The sequence below is a fragment of the Canis lupus genome, chromosome 6, assembly GCF_048164855.1.
Source record: "Canis lupus baileyi chromosome 6, mCanLup2.hap1, whole genome shotgun sequence".
NCBI lineage: Eukaryota > Metazoa > Chordata > Mammalia > Carnivora > Canidae > Canis > Canis lupus.
In genome coordinates, this window is record NC_132843.1 from 42,657,473 (window position 1) to 42,671,148 (window position 13,676).

General features: G+C 48.4%; 1 pseudogene; it reads right to left on the reverse strand.

The window, feature by feature from the left end:
• Positions 1 to 4,789: 4,789 nt before the first annotated feature.
• LOC140636053 (large ribosomal subunit protein mL39 pseudogene) lies at positions 4,790 to 12,203 on the reverse strand (annotated as a pseudogene).
• Between the last annotated feature and the right edge of the window lie 1,473 nt (positions 12,204 to 13,676).

Genomic DNA, 13,676 nt, shown 5'->3' on the forward strand with positions numbered 1-13,676 from the left:
TGGTGACCATGTTCCCTGTCTATACCTGGGCAGTGAAACTGCTCCCAGCTGTGTTACGTTTGACCAACTCATTGAGGATCGTGTCTGGTTTTTCATTTTCCTTCTCAATACCACCAGGCCTGCCAGGCTCCCTCTCAAGTCCTTGCTGATCTCAGGTCCCTTTCAGCTGGACTATGCTGCAGTCTGAATATCTGTGTCCCCTCCCCCAAATTCTTATGTTACAAACCTAAGGCCCAAGGTGGTGATATAAGAAGGTGGGGCTTGGGGATCCCTGGGTGGCGCAGCGGTTTGGCGCCTGCCTTTGGCCCAGGGCGCGATCCTGGAGACCCAGGATCGAATCCCATGTTGGGTTCCCCGTGCATGGAGCCTGCTTCTCCCTCTGCCTATGTCTCTGCCTCTCTCTCTCTCTCTCTCTCTCTCTCTCTCTGTGACTATCATAAATAAATTAAAAAAAAATTTTTTTAAAAAGGTGGGGCTTTGGGGGGTGGTCATCAGGTTCTGAGGGTCATTCATTCCCTCATGAATGGAATTAGTGCCCATTAGAAAAGGCCCCAGAGGGCCGGCCCCCTGCCCCCCACCCCTTCCACCTTGTGAGGTCCTGGCCATTCACAGCCTGGAGCGGACCTCTTCCATCAGACACCAAATCTGCCAGCAGCAGTGACTGGACGTCTGATCTCCAGAACAGGAGAAATAAAGCTCTGGTGCCTGTAAGTGACCTAGTCTGTGGCATTCTGTTATAGCAGCCTGAGCACACCCAGACTCCAGGTATACCCTGACTCCAGCCCAGAGGTGTGCTCTCTTGGGTTGGGCTGTCACCAAATCAGACCCCGAGGCAGATATGGAGCAGGGAGGCAGGGAGGGAAGGAGGCCAAGGAAAGGAACATTATTTTCACAATTGCTGCTGTGGCAAGTGCAGCTGGGGCCCAGCCCTGCTGGGGACCCTGGGAGACAGTACAGGACACACTCCTCTGAATCCTCCTTGCCCACGGGGTGAGGAAGTAGGGGAGCCTCCATTTCCCATCCCTGGACAAGTCCCCAGAATGTGAAGTCCAGGTACGCCCATCACGTGGAAGGAGAGCTCCCAGGTGGAAAACTGCAGGTACCCGTAGCAGGACAGCCCTGAGAATGTACTGGAAGGTTGAGTGATGAAAGGATGTGGATCCCACAAGAATTTTTGTGCTCCCTGTGACAAACAGGCTCTAAGGGGGTCCCCATACTCCCCATGTCCCAGGACCTACCCCCTTATATCACCCACTTGCCCTAAGTATGGGTGGGACCTGTGACTGCTGTTAGAATCTAGAATGTGGCAGAGAGGATTAGGTTGTATTATCAAAGTTCCCATTCTTGCTGGCTTTTCCCCCCTTGCTGGCATTGCAGAAACAAGCTGCCATATATTGCAAGAGGGTCTGTGGACAGACCCAGACGGCAAGGAAGCAGGTGGCAAGCAGCTTGTTGGAGACGAGTGTGGCCTCTGCCCTATTGTCAGCAGAGAGCAGGGCTCCCAGTCCTAACAGCAGTAGGGAACCGAGTCCTGCCTACAGCTGAACCCGAAAACAGATCCACTGCCAGTCAAGCCTCCAGGCAGGGCCGAGCCCCATAGACCCACAAGTGCGAGTCCTTACCTTACCTACCCAGATCCTGACCCACAGGGTGTAAGATAATGAGCAAGTGTTCCTCTAAGGCTCAGAGTCTGTGGTCATCTGTTGCACATCATAGAAACCAAACGTGCTCCCTCATCCCCTGTGCCTCCCACCTGAGCCAGGCGTCTCAAACCCCTTGTCTTCTGGCCTTCACTCCACGTCCACTGAGGAGTCATTGTTCTCATTAAGATGAAGACGTTGGGCAGCCCGGGTGGCTCAGTGGTGTAGCGCCGCCTTTAGTCCAGGGCCTGATCCTGGAGTCCAGGGATCGAGTCCCATGTCAGGCTCCTTGTGTGGCGCCTGCTTCTCTCTCTGCCTGTGTCTCTGCCTCTCTCTCTCTCTCTCTCTCTGTCTGTCTCTCATGAATAAATAAGTAAAATCTTAAAAAAAAAAAGATGTTTTTTTGCTCTGGTCAGATTGCTCTGACCTCTGAAACTAATAATACACCACATGCTAATGAATTGAATTTACATAAAATAAAATGTAAAAAAAAATAAATGTATCGCACTTTTTTTGGTCTTATTACAAGAATGAGCCAAGTGCATTCTACAACATTTCTATAATAGAAGCCAAAAAAAGCTGATGAAATTCACTCAACTTTTTCTTAGGTAAGTTCAAACTTTGAACTTTCTTCCACGGGGTTTTCTCTGTTTGTGAGTCCTATAATTTATTCTTTTTCACCCCTGCTCTAGACGAACTTTCACCCAGAGATAAGTTTATAGTTGGAAAAGACTGCATTTAAATGGATTGTTTTTGAACTTTCCCAAAGAGGAGCACTCTCAAAATACCCATAGAATTGAAAAGAGACATTATTCCCCCAAGAGAAAAGCTCCCGAGGGACAGGAAAGCCAGCATTCAACCTTTGCTCTAAGGGAGTCTTGATCCACTCAGGAGGAAAGAAGTGCCAAGTGTTTGAGGCCGTTGATCCCGAACATCTTTTCAGTAAACAAAGGGCTTTGGAGCTTAGAATTTAGGTGCTGAATTTAGCAAAGGAGGACCAGCAGAGGTGGAGCTTTTGTGTCCTCCCTCACTGTCCTATTCTCTCCCCTTGCTCAGCCTGCCTCCCGCGCGCCCCCCCACCCCCCCAGCAGCAAGGAAGTGACTCTCCTGGGGGCTCCCGCAGGCTCCGGGGCTCTAAGTCCCCAGGTGGCAGCCCTAAGGCATTTCCTCTTCTGTCTCTTCCCCTCCAGCTGTGTCTCTTTCTGCTGCTCACAAAGCAGTTTCAATTCTACCAGGATGTGGCCTCTGTGAGGCCACCCGCCAGTGAGTGAAGCTCCTCACCCTCCTATTCCACCGGCATTCCTTTCTGGGGGTGACGAGGTGTTTCAAGTTCACTCACATTCCTTTAATGAACCTGCTTTAAGGGACTGCAGCCTGCTGCGCAGTGTGATGGGTGAGCAAGCGTGTCCCCAAGAAGCATCCCTGCCCGCCAGGACCTTAGCCCTGCCCGTGGAGCCCAGTGCGTGCACAGGGACATTTTGTGTCCTTGTGGCTCCTGGCGGTTTCTCTGCACACAGCGCTGCAGGCACCAAAGAGGGAGCTTGGAAGCTGGGGGGTTAGGGGGACACAAGGTGGGAGGTTAACTAACATGGACCTTGAGGAGATACCACTGCCCACCCACGAGGATGGTCATGATGGCAAAGACGGGCAGTAACAAATGTTGGGGAGGATGGGGAGAAATGAGAACCCTCATGCACTGCTGGCAGGACTGTAAAATCGTGCAGCCCATTGGAAAACGCTTGGCAGTTCCTCCCAACGTCCAAGTTACATATGATTCAGCAATCCCATCCCTAAGTGTATATACCTGAAAGAATTGAGAACATGGCTACAGGACAACTTACACATATACGAATGTTCCTTAGCAGCATTATTCGCAGTGGCCAAAAAATGGAAACAACCCAAAAAGGCACCAACTGAAGAATGGAAACACAAAATGTCAAGCATCTCCATACAGTGAAATATTATTTGGCCATAAAAAAGTAACACAGTCCTGGGGCGCCTGGTGGTTCAGCTGGTAAAGCATCTGTCTTCAGCTCAGGTCACGATTTCAGGGTCCTGGGATCGAGTTCTGCATCAGGCTCCCTGCTCACAGGGGAGTCTGCTTCTCCCTCTGCCTCTCCCCACCCCCTACTCGTGCACTCTCTTTCTCTCTCTCTGCATCTCTCTCTCTCAAATAAATAAATAAAATCTTTAAACAACAATCACAATTCAGTCCTGACACGTGATAATGCTGACGAACCTTGAAAAACATCATCCTAAGTAAAAGAAACCAGACACCAAAGACTACATATTTTATGATTCCATTTATGTGAAATATCTAGAACAGGCAAACAGAGAGTGAAAGTAAATCTGTGAGCGTGGGGGCATGGATGGGAGAATGCAGAGTGGCTACTGACAAGCACAGGGCTTCTTTTTGGGGTGATGAAAATGTTCTCTAGGATACTTGGTTGCCCCACTCTGTGAGTATACTAAAACCAGTGAGCTGTACACATTAAAAGGACAAATCCATGGGGATGTGAATTATAGCTCAATCAAACGTTTTTACAAAGAAAAAATGCAAATAAATCTTCCACCCATCTCCACCTTTGGTAACATCTAAGGAAACTGTAGCCTGTAATGTTTTTAAAACATTACACAGAAAACTTATTTTAGAGGTGCCTGGGCACCTCAGCTGGTTGAGAGCATCCAACTCTCAATTTCCACTCAGGTCACGATCTCAGGGTCGTGGGATCGAGCCCCATATGGGGCTTCACTCTCAGCACAGAGTCCACTTGAGATTCTCTCTCCCTCTCTCCCTGCCCCCACCCAAACCTTTTACTTTATTATTCATATTTAAAGCATAGGAAGTTATAGGTAGATGAACTTTCCTCTGAAGTGTGAACTCCAAATACCATCTTCAGAGATCTTCCCAATAACTTATCCCCCATAGCAAAATGTACACTCACCTGAACAGGGAAAGAGAGACACCCTGGGGTCTCTACAGCACTCAGCCGGTAGCTGGAAGATCTCAAACTCTGACCTTTCAAACCAGGACCATACCTGCTGTTGGAAGAAGGGGGCCCTCCTCACACCATGAGGTCACCAGGTCTCGCAGGCCGATTCTCCTCTCGGTGTTCTGAGGTGCTTTGCTTCTGTGAAATCTGCTATCTCTATAAGGCTCCTTTTGCATCTACTTCCAGAAGCAAAAGGCAGCTTTCAAATGGAAGATCTTTATGAGTTAATGCACAAGCATCTTTTGTGAAGGAGTGTACGTTCTCTTTTGTTGGTCTCTTATCCAAAACTACATCATAGCAAAGGCTCCAGGGAGGGCGGGAACTTCTGGAGCTCTAACCAGACTGGCCATGCACTCACCCTCGAACGCCTCTATGGCCACACAGCCTGTTCTCCACCAGAGAGTGCCCATAGGCTGCAGTCACTTCTCCTAGGTCTTGATCTCTGAAAGTGAGCAATTTCATCTCACAAGACTCCATCAAGGCCTTATACGTCCAGAAGAGCCCATCGGGATGGGCTTCCTATAGAGTCACTCACTTAAATTTGTGGCACACTGTCAGGAGCTGAAAGGTGTTCATTCATCACGTGGATAATACCAGCGTCAGTTTTCCCCCACGTGTTTGCATTCAGCCTTCTAACTTAAGGGAGTCAATGATGACTGCCTGTTTTCTTCATCAGAGAGACCCATCTGGGGCAGCCCGGTTGGCTCAGCAGTTAGCGCCGCCTTCAGCCCAGGGCCTGATCCTAAAGACCTGGGATCGAGTCCCGGGTTGAATTCCCTGCGTGGGGCCTGCTTCTCCCTCTGCCTGTGTCCCTGTCTCTGTCTCTCTCTCTCTCTCCTGAATAAATAAAAATTAAAAAAAAAAAAAGAGAGACCTGTCTGCAGGACAGCTTGGTTGGTGACAACTGGGAAGCTGGTGATGATATTGCCACGAATCTCCAGCCAGCCCCTCTAGCAGGTCAGGTCCACCAAACTGCAGCCCCTGGACCCCTTGACTGCAGCCTCCTTGGTGACCAGATTTTACCAGGTTTTTTTTTTAAGATTTTATTTATTTATTCATGAAAGACAGAAAGAGAGAGGTGGAGACATAGGTAGAGGTTGAGAAGCAGGCTCCCTGTGGGGAACCCAATGCAGGACTCCATCCCTGGTCCCTGGGATCACGACCTGAGCCAAAGGCAGATGCTCAACCTCTGAGCCACCCAGGCGCCCATATTTCACCAGTTTTACACTCACGTGTGTGTGTGTGTGTATGTTTAGTTCTTTGTGGTTGTATCACACATCACAGGTGTGACCACCACAGTGGAAAATACTTTCATCTCACACCTGGCTTGTGCTCCACCTTTATGGCCAGTTACCCCCTCCTCCCCTCCACTTGATCCCTGGCAACCTCTAATCTGTTTTCCATCTCTATAATTTTGTCACTTCAAGAATGCTGTATAAATGGAGTTACACACTGTGTAACCTTTGAGACTGACTTTCTGCACTCAGCAGAATTCTTCGGCGAGCCACCCAGGTGGCCGTGTTTATCAGCAGTTCCTTCTGTCTTAATGCTGAGCAGTATCCCGTGGCATGGATGGACCACAGTTTATTTAACCTGTCAGCTGTGTGGACATTGGGGTTGTATCCAGTTTGGGACAACCACGAATAAAGCCGTTATGAGCATTCATGTACAGGTTTTGCTGTGGGTGTAAGTTTTCATTTCTCTGGGATGGATGCCCAGGAGTTGACTATGGGGTCCCATGGTGAGCCCCTATGTCATTAGTGAGAGACCCAGCCATCATCTTTCCTATAGGGGCCGTCCCATTGCATAGGAGTGCTCCCCAACTCGCCAGCAACACCCCAGTAGTCCAGCTCCTCTGTATCCTCTCTGGCACGTACTGTTGTCACAAGTGTTTATTTTAGCCATTCTCATTATACACATATATTTTTAAAGTTAGACAAACATGCACCAAACTTTTGGCAGTGGTTATTTCTGGTGTGAGTGCGTGTGTGGAAAGTGACTAACATTATGGAGAGCTTTTACTTTCTATGTTATGTATTTTTGTAGTGTTCAAATTTTGCATTACTCAATGCGTGTTTGGAATCTAAAAGTCAACAAGGATTTTTTAAAGAGTTAACAGACAGTGAGGAAGTGAAGACAAGTATTATAAACCAGTCTGTGGAAACGTTTGCCCGTGAGAGGAGGGGAGGTGTGGGCAGGAGTGGGGAAATTAGCGTGGAGGGAACGTTCTCTGTGATGGAGCTGAGAAAAGAAACCAAGTTAGAGGGAGAAGCTGATAACTGGGGAGAGAGGGAATGTCTCTGTGAAGCCAAGACCCCTCCTCCTCTGCCCTACTCCGTGTCCTGGGAGACTCCACGCCCTCCGGTTTCCAGAATTCTCTGCACAGCTAAGAGGCAGGAGGAGAGAGAGGCAAGGATCTCTCAGGCGCCCCTCACAGTGCCCTGAGACCACAGTGTCCTCCCCTGCCCCCTGATGCCCAGGTGCCCGCACCCCTGCCATGGCCTTTCCATCACAGCTCCCTGGTTAAGCCCTAGCAGTGCTCAACAAGCCGGTTTTGAGCACACCCCTCCCCTCTGCCAGGACCCTGGCTGGTCCATCAAGGGGACAAGTCCCCAAAGCAGCAGCAGGGACCCAGAGCAAGAAAGGGCGGGGGGACGCCCAGTTCTCTGAACCCCAGGAAAGCCAGGGAGGGTGATGATCCAGTGGAGATGTCTGTGGGGAGGAGGAGTTCGTGCCTCCAGTTGCCTGGCTGGTCTTGGTGAACTAGGAGGCAGAGGACAAGACTGAGCTTCCTGAGGGCATCATCTTGTCCTCTTCTTAAGAAAAAAAAAAAGATTTTATTTATTTATTCATGAGAGAGAGGGAGAGACACAGGCAGAGGGAGAAGCAGGCTCCACACAGGGAGCCTGACACGAGCCTCGATCCTGGGTCTCCAGGATCACCCCTGGGCTGAAGGCAGCGCTGAACCGCTGAGCCACCAGAGCTGCCCTATATTGTCCTCTTCTGAGGAATAAAGCCCTCGCTCTGGCTCTTCGATTTGGGCTGCCCAGGCTCCCAGCTCCAGCCCCTCAGCGGTGGACAAGGTACCCTTCCACCTATGCAAGCTCATTATACTGTTAGATTGCCTGAAAAATCACTTCGCATTTTCCTTCTTGTGTTGCCCTGTCAACCTAAAAATGGAAATTTGGAGTGATTTTTGTTGAGGCTTTTCGTGCTCAATCAGAACTTCCTCTGGCCATGGAGGAACTGAACAAAGGATAAAGACGATGGCCCGAGCTTCCCCTTTCTGTCTGGTCCTCAACCCTACTGCAGGCTTTTCCCAAGTTTTCCCCCTTTCTTCCCATCTCTGTCTCAAGATTATTTCTTTTTTTTTTTTTTAAGATTTGATTTATTTATTTATTTATTTATTTATTTATTTATTTATTTATGAGAGACACAGAAAGAGAGAGGCAGAGACACGAGCAGAGGGAGAAGCAGGCTCCCTGTGGGCAGCCCGATGTGGGACTTGATCCTGGATCCCAGGATCACTCCCTGAGCCGAAGGCAGACGCTCAACCGCTGAGCCACCCAGGCATCCCTCAAGATTATTTCATTCTTCTGAATCCTCACCTGGTTCCTCTCATGTCCTGGAGGGAGAGAGAGACAAAGAGAGAGAGAAAGAGAGAGAGAGAGAGAGAGAATCTCAAGCAGACTCCACACTAAGGGCAGAGCCCCACTCAGGGCTCCATCTCATGACCTGAAGATCACAACCTGAGCCAAAACCAAAAGTCAGATGCTGAACCAACTTGCCACCCAGGCACTCCTGGGTCTCCTCCTCCGCTAAAATTTTATTTATTTTTAATTTTTATTTTTTTAAAGATTTTATTTATTTATTCATGAGAGACACACAGAGAGAGGCAGAGACACAGGCAGAGAGAAGCAGGCTCCCTGAGGGGATCCCGATGCAGGACTCGATCCCAGGACCCCAGAATCACGACCTGAGCCAAAGGCAAATGCTCAACCACTGAGCTACACAGGCACCCCTCCTCCCCTAACATTTTATTTTATTTTTTTAAGATTTTATTTATTTATCCATGAGAGAGAGAGAGAGAGAGAGAGAGAGAGAGGCAGAGACACAGGCAGAGGGAGATGCAGGCTCCATTCAGGGACCACAACGTGGGACTCTATTCCAGGTCTCCAGGATCAGGCCCTGGGCTGAAGGCGGCACTAAACCACTGAGCTACCCGGGCTGCCCCTCCCCTAACATTTTAATGAAAAAGTTAACCATACAGAAAAGTTGTAAGAACAGGATAACAACAGTTCTATACATTACACCCAGATTAATAATGCACCTTTCCTGGCACCTAGGGGCTCAGTTAGCTGAGCATCAGCCTTCGGCTCAGGTCATGATCTCAGGATCCTGGGATCGAGCCCCAGATGGGGCTCCCTGCTCCATGGGGAGTCTGCTTCTCCCTCTCCCTCTGCTGCTCACCCTGCTTGTGCTCTCTCTCAAAAATGAATAAATAGGAACACCTGGGTGGCTCAGCCTTTGAGCGTCTACCTTCAGCTCAGGGCGTGATCCCAGGGTCCTGGGATCGAGTCCTCTATCGAGCTTCTTACAGGGAGCCTGCTTCTCCTTCTGCCTATGTCTCTGCCTCTCTGTGTGTCTCTCATGAATAAATAAATAAAATCTAAAAAAAAAAAAAAAGAATAAATAAGATCTTAAAAAAAATAATGCATGTTTGCTATATCTGCATTCATCCCTCCTCCCCTCCCCCTCCCCCGACACAGGGATAAGAATAATCTTCCAACAGTTTTATTGCACATGGTGAAGTCAGCAGTAATTCCGTATCATCTACCACCTCGTCTGCATTGTTTTCCTGATCGTCTGCCCTAGCTCTTCAACCTTCTGTTCCTAGATATTCCCACTTTCAAGCTATGCTCTGATGCTCAGCCCAACTGCCCTCTTCTTCCCAGTGATAATTCTCTTGGCAGAAACCAAGAAACAAAAAAAATTAAAAATTAAAAATTAAAAAAAAGAAACCAAGAAACATTAAATGAACCCCAGGGAAAGACCAAAGGACTCTGGGACGAGATGCCCTATCCATTCTCTCTCTCTGTCTCTTCCTAGAAAATAAATAAATATTTAAAAATAATAATAATAAAAGAGGCACCTGGGTGGCTCAGTCAGTTAAGGTCTGACTCTTGGTTTTGGCTCAGGTCATGATCTCAGGGTCGTAAGATCGAGCCCTGCATGGGGCTCTGCACTCAGCACGGAGTCTACTTAAAGACTCTCTCTTCCTCTGCCCCTCCTACTCATTCTCTCTCTCTGTCTCTCCCTTTCCTCCTCTAAAATAAATAAATAGATAAATATTTTTAAGATGCCCTATCTATATTTTCCAACGTTGTGCCCTGGGAAAGGGAGTCAGTCTGCATTCAGCACCCTTTGCTGGCTCTGCAGACTCTCTGGTTTGCAAGCTTGCATCATCAAAGGTTCCCAAATGACTTGACTCTGGCCAGAGGAAGTTTCCGTGAAGCCAAGTCTCAAGGACTTACTGTGCCCATCTTCGCTGGCTCAGGAATGGCAGTTGGGTCTAGGTCAACGTGGGTTATTCTAGGGCAGGATCAGTCTGGGCCAGAGATGGAGGACAATGATGGTGCCTCAGTCCCAGGCCTCAGGCGGGTGTTGGATGGGCCTTGGCGGCCTGGAAGCCAAGAGACTGACTTCTCACTAATCTGTCCACCTTCTCCAGGAACTAACTGCAGATAAGAGAAAGTATCTCCTACATGATGGGTGTATTAATTTGCTGCCATAACCCAAGTACCACGACCTGGCTGGCTTAAACCATAGACATGTATGGTCTCACAGCTCTGGGAGCCAAAAGTCTGAAACTGAGGTGTAGGCAGTTTGGTTCCTTCTGAGGGCTGGAAGGGGAGCATCTATGGCAGGTGTCACTCCCAGGCTCCTAGACAGTGGTTTTCTCCCTATGCCTCCTCCGGTCAAGCTCCCTACATGCATGTCTGTCTCCAAAAGGCTCCCTGTGATGAAACCCAGTCCTACGGGTTTAGGGGTCCCCCTACTCCAGTACAACCTCCTCTTAACTAATGACATCTGCAGTGACCCCGTTTTCCAGGAGCGCAGCGGGGGTTAGGATTTCAACACAGGAGTTACGAAGGATTTGACTCTGGTCTCTGATCAGAGAAACCTGAGTGTGTGCAGGAAGGGAGACACTCAGGAAATTATTTCACTTTCTCCCACAATGACTCTGAAAGGAAAGGAATTCGAGCACTGTCGCCATTTTACAAGTAAGAAAGGTGAAATGTCTCAGCAAACATATGTCACACAATGTCATAGACTGGGCTGTTTTTGCAGAGGGCTGATCTCCACAATTTTTCCTAATTTCATTCTCAAAGGATAGTCTTTTTTTTTTTTTTAACTAAGACTCTGTGGGTCCCTTCATGTGGCCCCATGTACCAACTACAACCCCAATCTGTATTAATAACTCAAACTTCAATACTCAGAGAACTGGAATAGGGTGATGGAGTTACGGGTGGATTTGTCTTCATCTGGTCTCTGTCTTCCAAATATTTTGAAATGTGGGGATATTTTACAATTTAAAGTTTCTTTTTTTTTATTTTTTTTATTTATGATAGTCACAGAGAGAGGGAGAGGCAGAGACACAGGCAGAGAGAGAAGCAGGCTCCATGCACCGGGAGCCCGATGCGGGATTCGATCCCGGGTCTCCAGGATCGTGCCCCGGGCCAAAGGCAGGCGCCAAACCGCTGCGCCACCCAGGGATCCCTAAAGTTTCATTTTAAATTTCTTTTTTTTTAAGGATTTTATTTATTTATTCATGAGAGACACACACAGAGAGAGAGAGAGAGAAGCAGAGAAACAGGCAGAGGGAGAGGGAGAAGCAGGCTCCATGCAGGGAGTCCAATGTGGGACTCGATCCCTGGTCTCCAGGATCAGGCCCTAGGCTGAAGGCAGCCCTAAACCGCTGAGTCACCTGGGCTGCCCTCATTTTAAATTTCTTTGGTGTAAGTTAGAAAGGCTGAGTTCTGGAGATTGGCCTCTGGAAGGGCTAAGAGCTTCCTTGCCCCTAATGGCCTCAGGCAGCCTGCTTCTCCCTCTGCTTATGTCTCTGCCCTTTTCTCTGTGTCTCTCATGAATAAATAAATAAAATCTTTAAAAAAAAAAAAAGAAAGAAGAAAGAAAGAAAGAAAGAAAGAAAGAAAGAAAGAAAGAAAGAAAGAAGAAAGAAAGAAAGAAAGAAGAAAGAAAGAAAGAAAGAAAGAAAGAAAGAAAGAAAGAAAGAAAGAAAGAAAGAAAGGGAGGGAGGGAGGGAGGGAGGGAGGGAGGGAGGAAGGAAGGAAGGAAGGAAGGAAGGAAGGAAGGAAGGAAGGAAGGAAGGAAGGAAGAAAATGAAGGGAAAAAGGAAAGCCTAGAAGGAGAGCAACAGGATTACTGCCCAGAGGAGAACCTGGGAGCCTTCTCACCTCCTAGGCCAAGAATTCTTGCTCTGTACTCTCCAGAAATCCTTGCAAAGACAGAACGTAAAGGCTAGACCCCACCCTCACCTCACCCCCATGCCTGCTGGGCACACCCTTGGTGGGCGAAGCAGTGACCTGCCCCATCACAGGTCTCTGGCATGGAAAGAAACTGTCAGCAGTGTCTGGCCAGTCCTGAGAATTTTGCTTTCAGGTCCGACACCTGGGGATTTGCTCAGGCTGACTATTGTTATGCATCACATTTCAGGCATCATAGAAATTTGCTCAATAAACTCCTAGGGAACCTCCTAGGCAGGCAGCTGTGAAAACTCTGGATTGGCAGAAACACCCAAAGAGGACTGAACGCAAAATTGTCTAGTAGGTGACGTTCATCCTCAATGTGTCCTCCCTCTCCTTTCTGCATGTCCCTCCAAGTTTCCATCTTGCAGTACACCTGGTGGCTTCCCAAGGCCTCCCTGGAGCACACCCCTGAGCCCTTCTGTTGGCCCTTCCCTTCCTTCAATCTGAGTCCTGCTCCCCAGGAACAGGTGGCTCATCTCACAGGGTCCCCAGGTCCTCAACACACAGACTCCCCTTCCCCAGCAATTTCTGTGACTCCAGCTTAACCTATAAGCTGGAGGGTTGGACAGGGAAATGGATGTTTTTCTGTGCAATTTTAATTTCAGTATGCGATAAATTACTCCGATTTTAACTAATCCTTTAATAAATGAATGAAGGACTGGGTGAATCTTCAGGGCATCAACAATACCTTTTTAATAAAACTTAATTTGGAGTTTATGTAATAGCAAGGTGTCGGCGGGGATGAGTAATGCAAACCAGAACACAAGAATGAGAAAGAGCATCTGGTTTATTCTCCAGGCACCATCCTGGAGCGTGCTGCTAGATACCAGGCCTAGGAGGAAGGTTCTTCTCCCAAGACAGGCAAAGGGACAGAACGCAGTTATCTGAATTCCACCCAAAAGCTTCCAAATTGTGGCTAAGAGGTTGTAATGCTTTTGACAGTGTCCACGTCAGTCAGGACCGGTGGACTTGCCTTTGTATAGAACGACGACACTGTCGTCAGAGAAGTTTCCTGGGTGGGACAATAGCTCAAAAGACTCATTGTTTTAGCCGCAGGCAGGCATCGATTTTATTTGGTCCCCTGACAGCTTGCACTGCCCTGGGACTGTGGCACCATGGGTGGCCTAGAGTCACTGACAATATAGTATCTGGAGGACTTCCCTCTAGTAAAGCTATTCTCCAGATTCACTCTTGGCTGGCGGCCCTCATGGCCAGTGTGCATGTATGTATGTGTCCCACATCTGGGGAAGTAATTCCAGCTTCAAACCCTGTGTCCCATGGCCAAACCGTAAGTCAGGCCACATGTCCTGGTGTGTTCTGAAAATTCTCATCACAATATCATACGGTTCTAATTGTACTTGCAAGATTTTTTTTTTAATTAAGAATCTTTCCACTATGGGGGCACCTGGGTGGTTCAGTGGTTGAGCATCTGCCTTCAGCTCAAGTCATGATCCTGGGATCCTGGGATCGAGTCTCACATCAGGCTCCCTGCA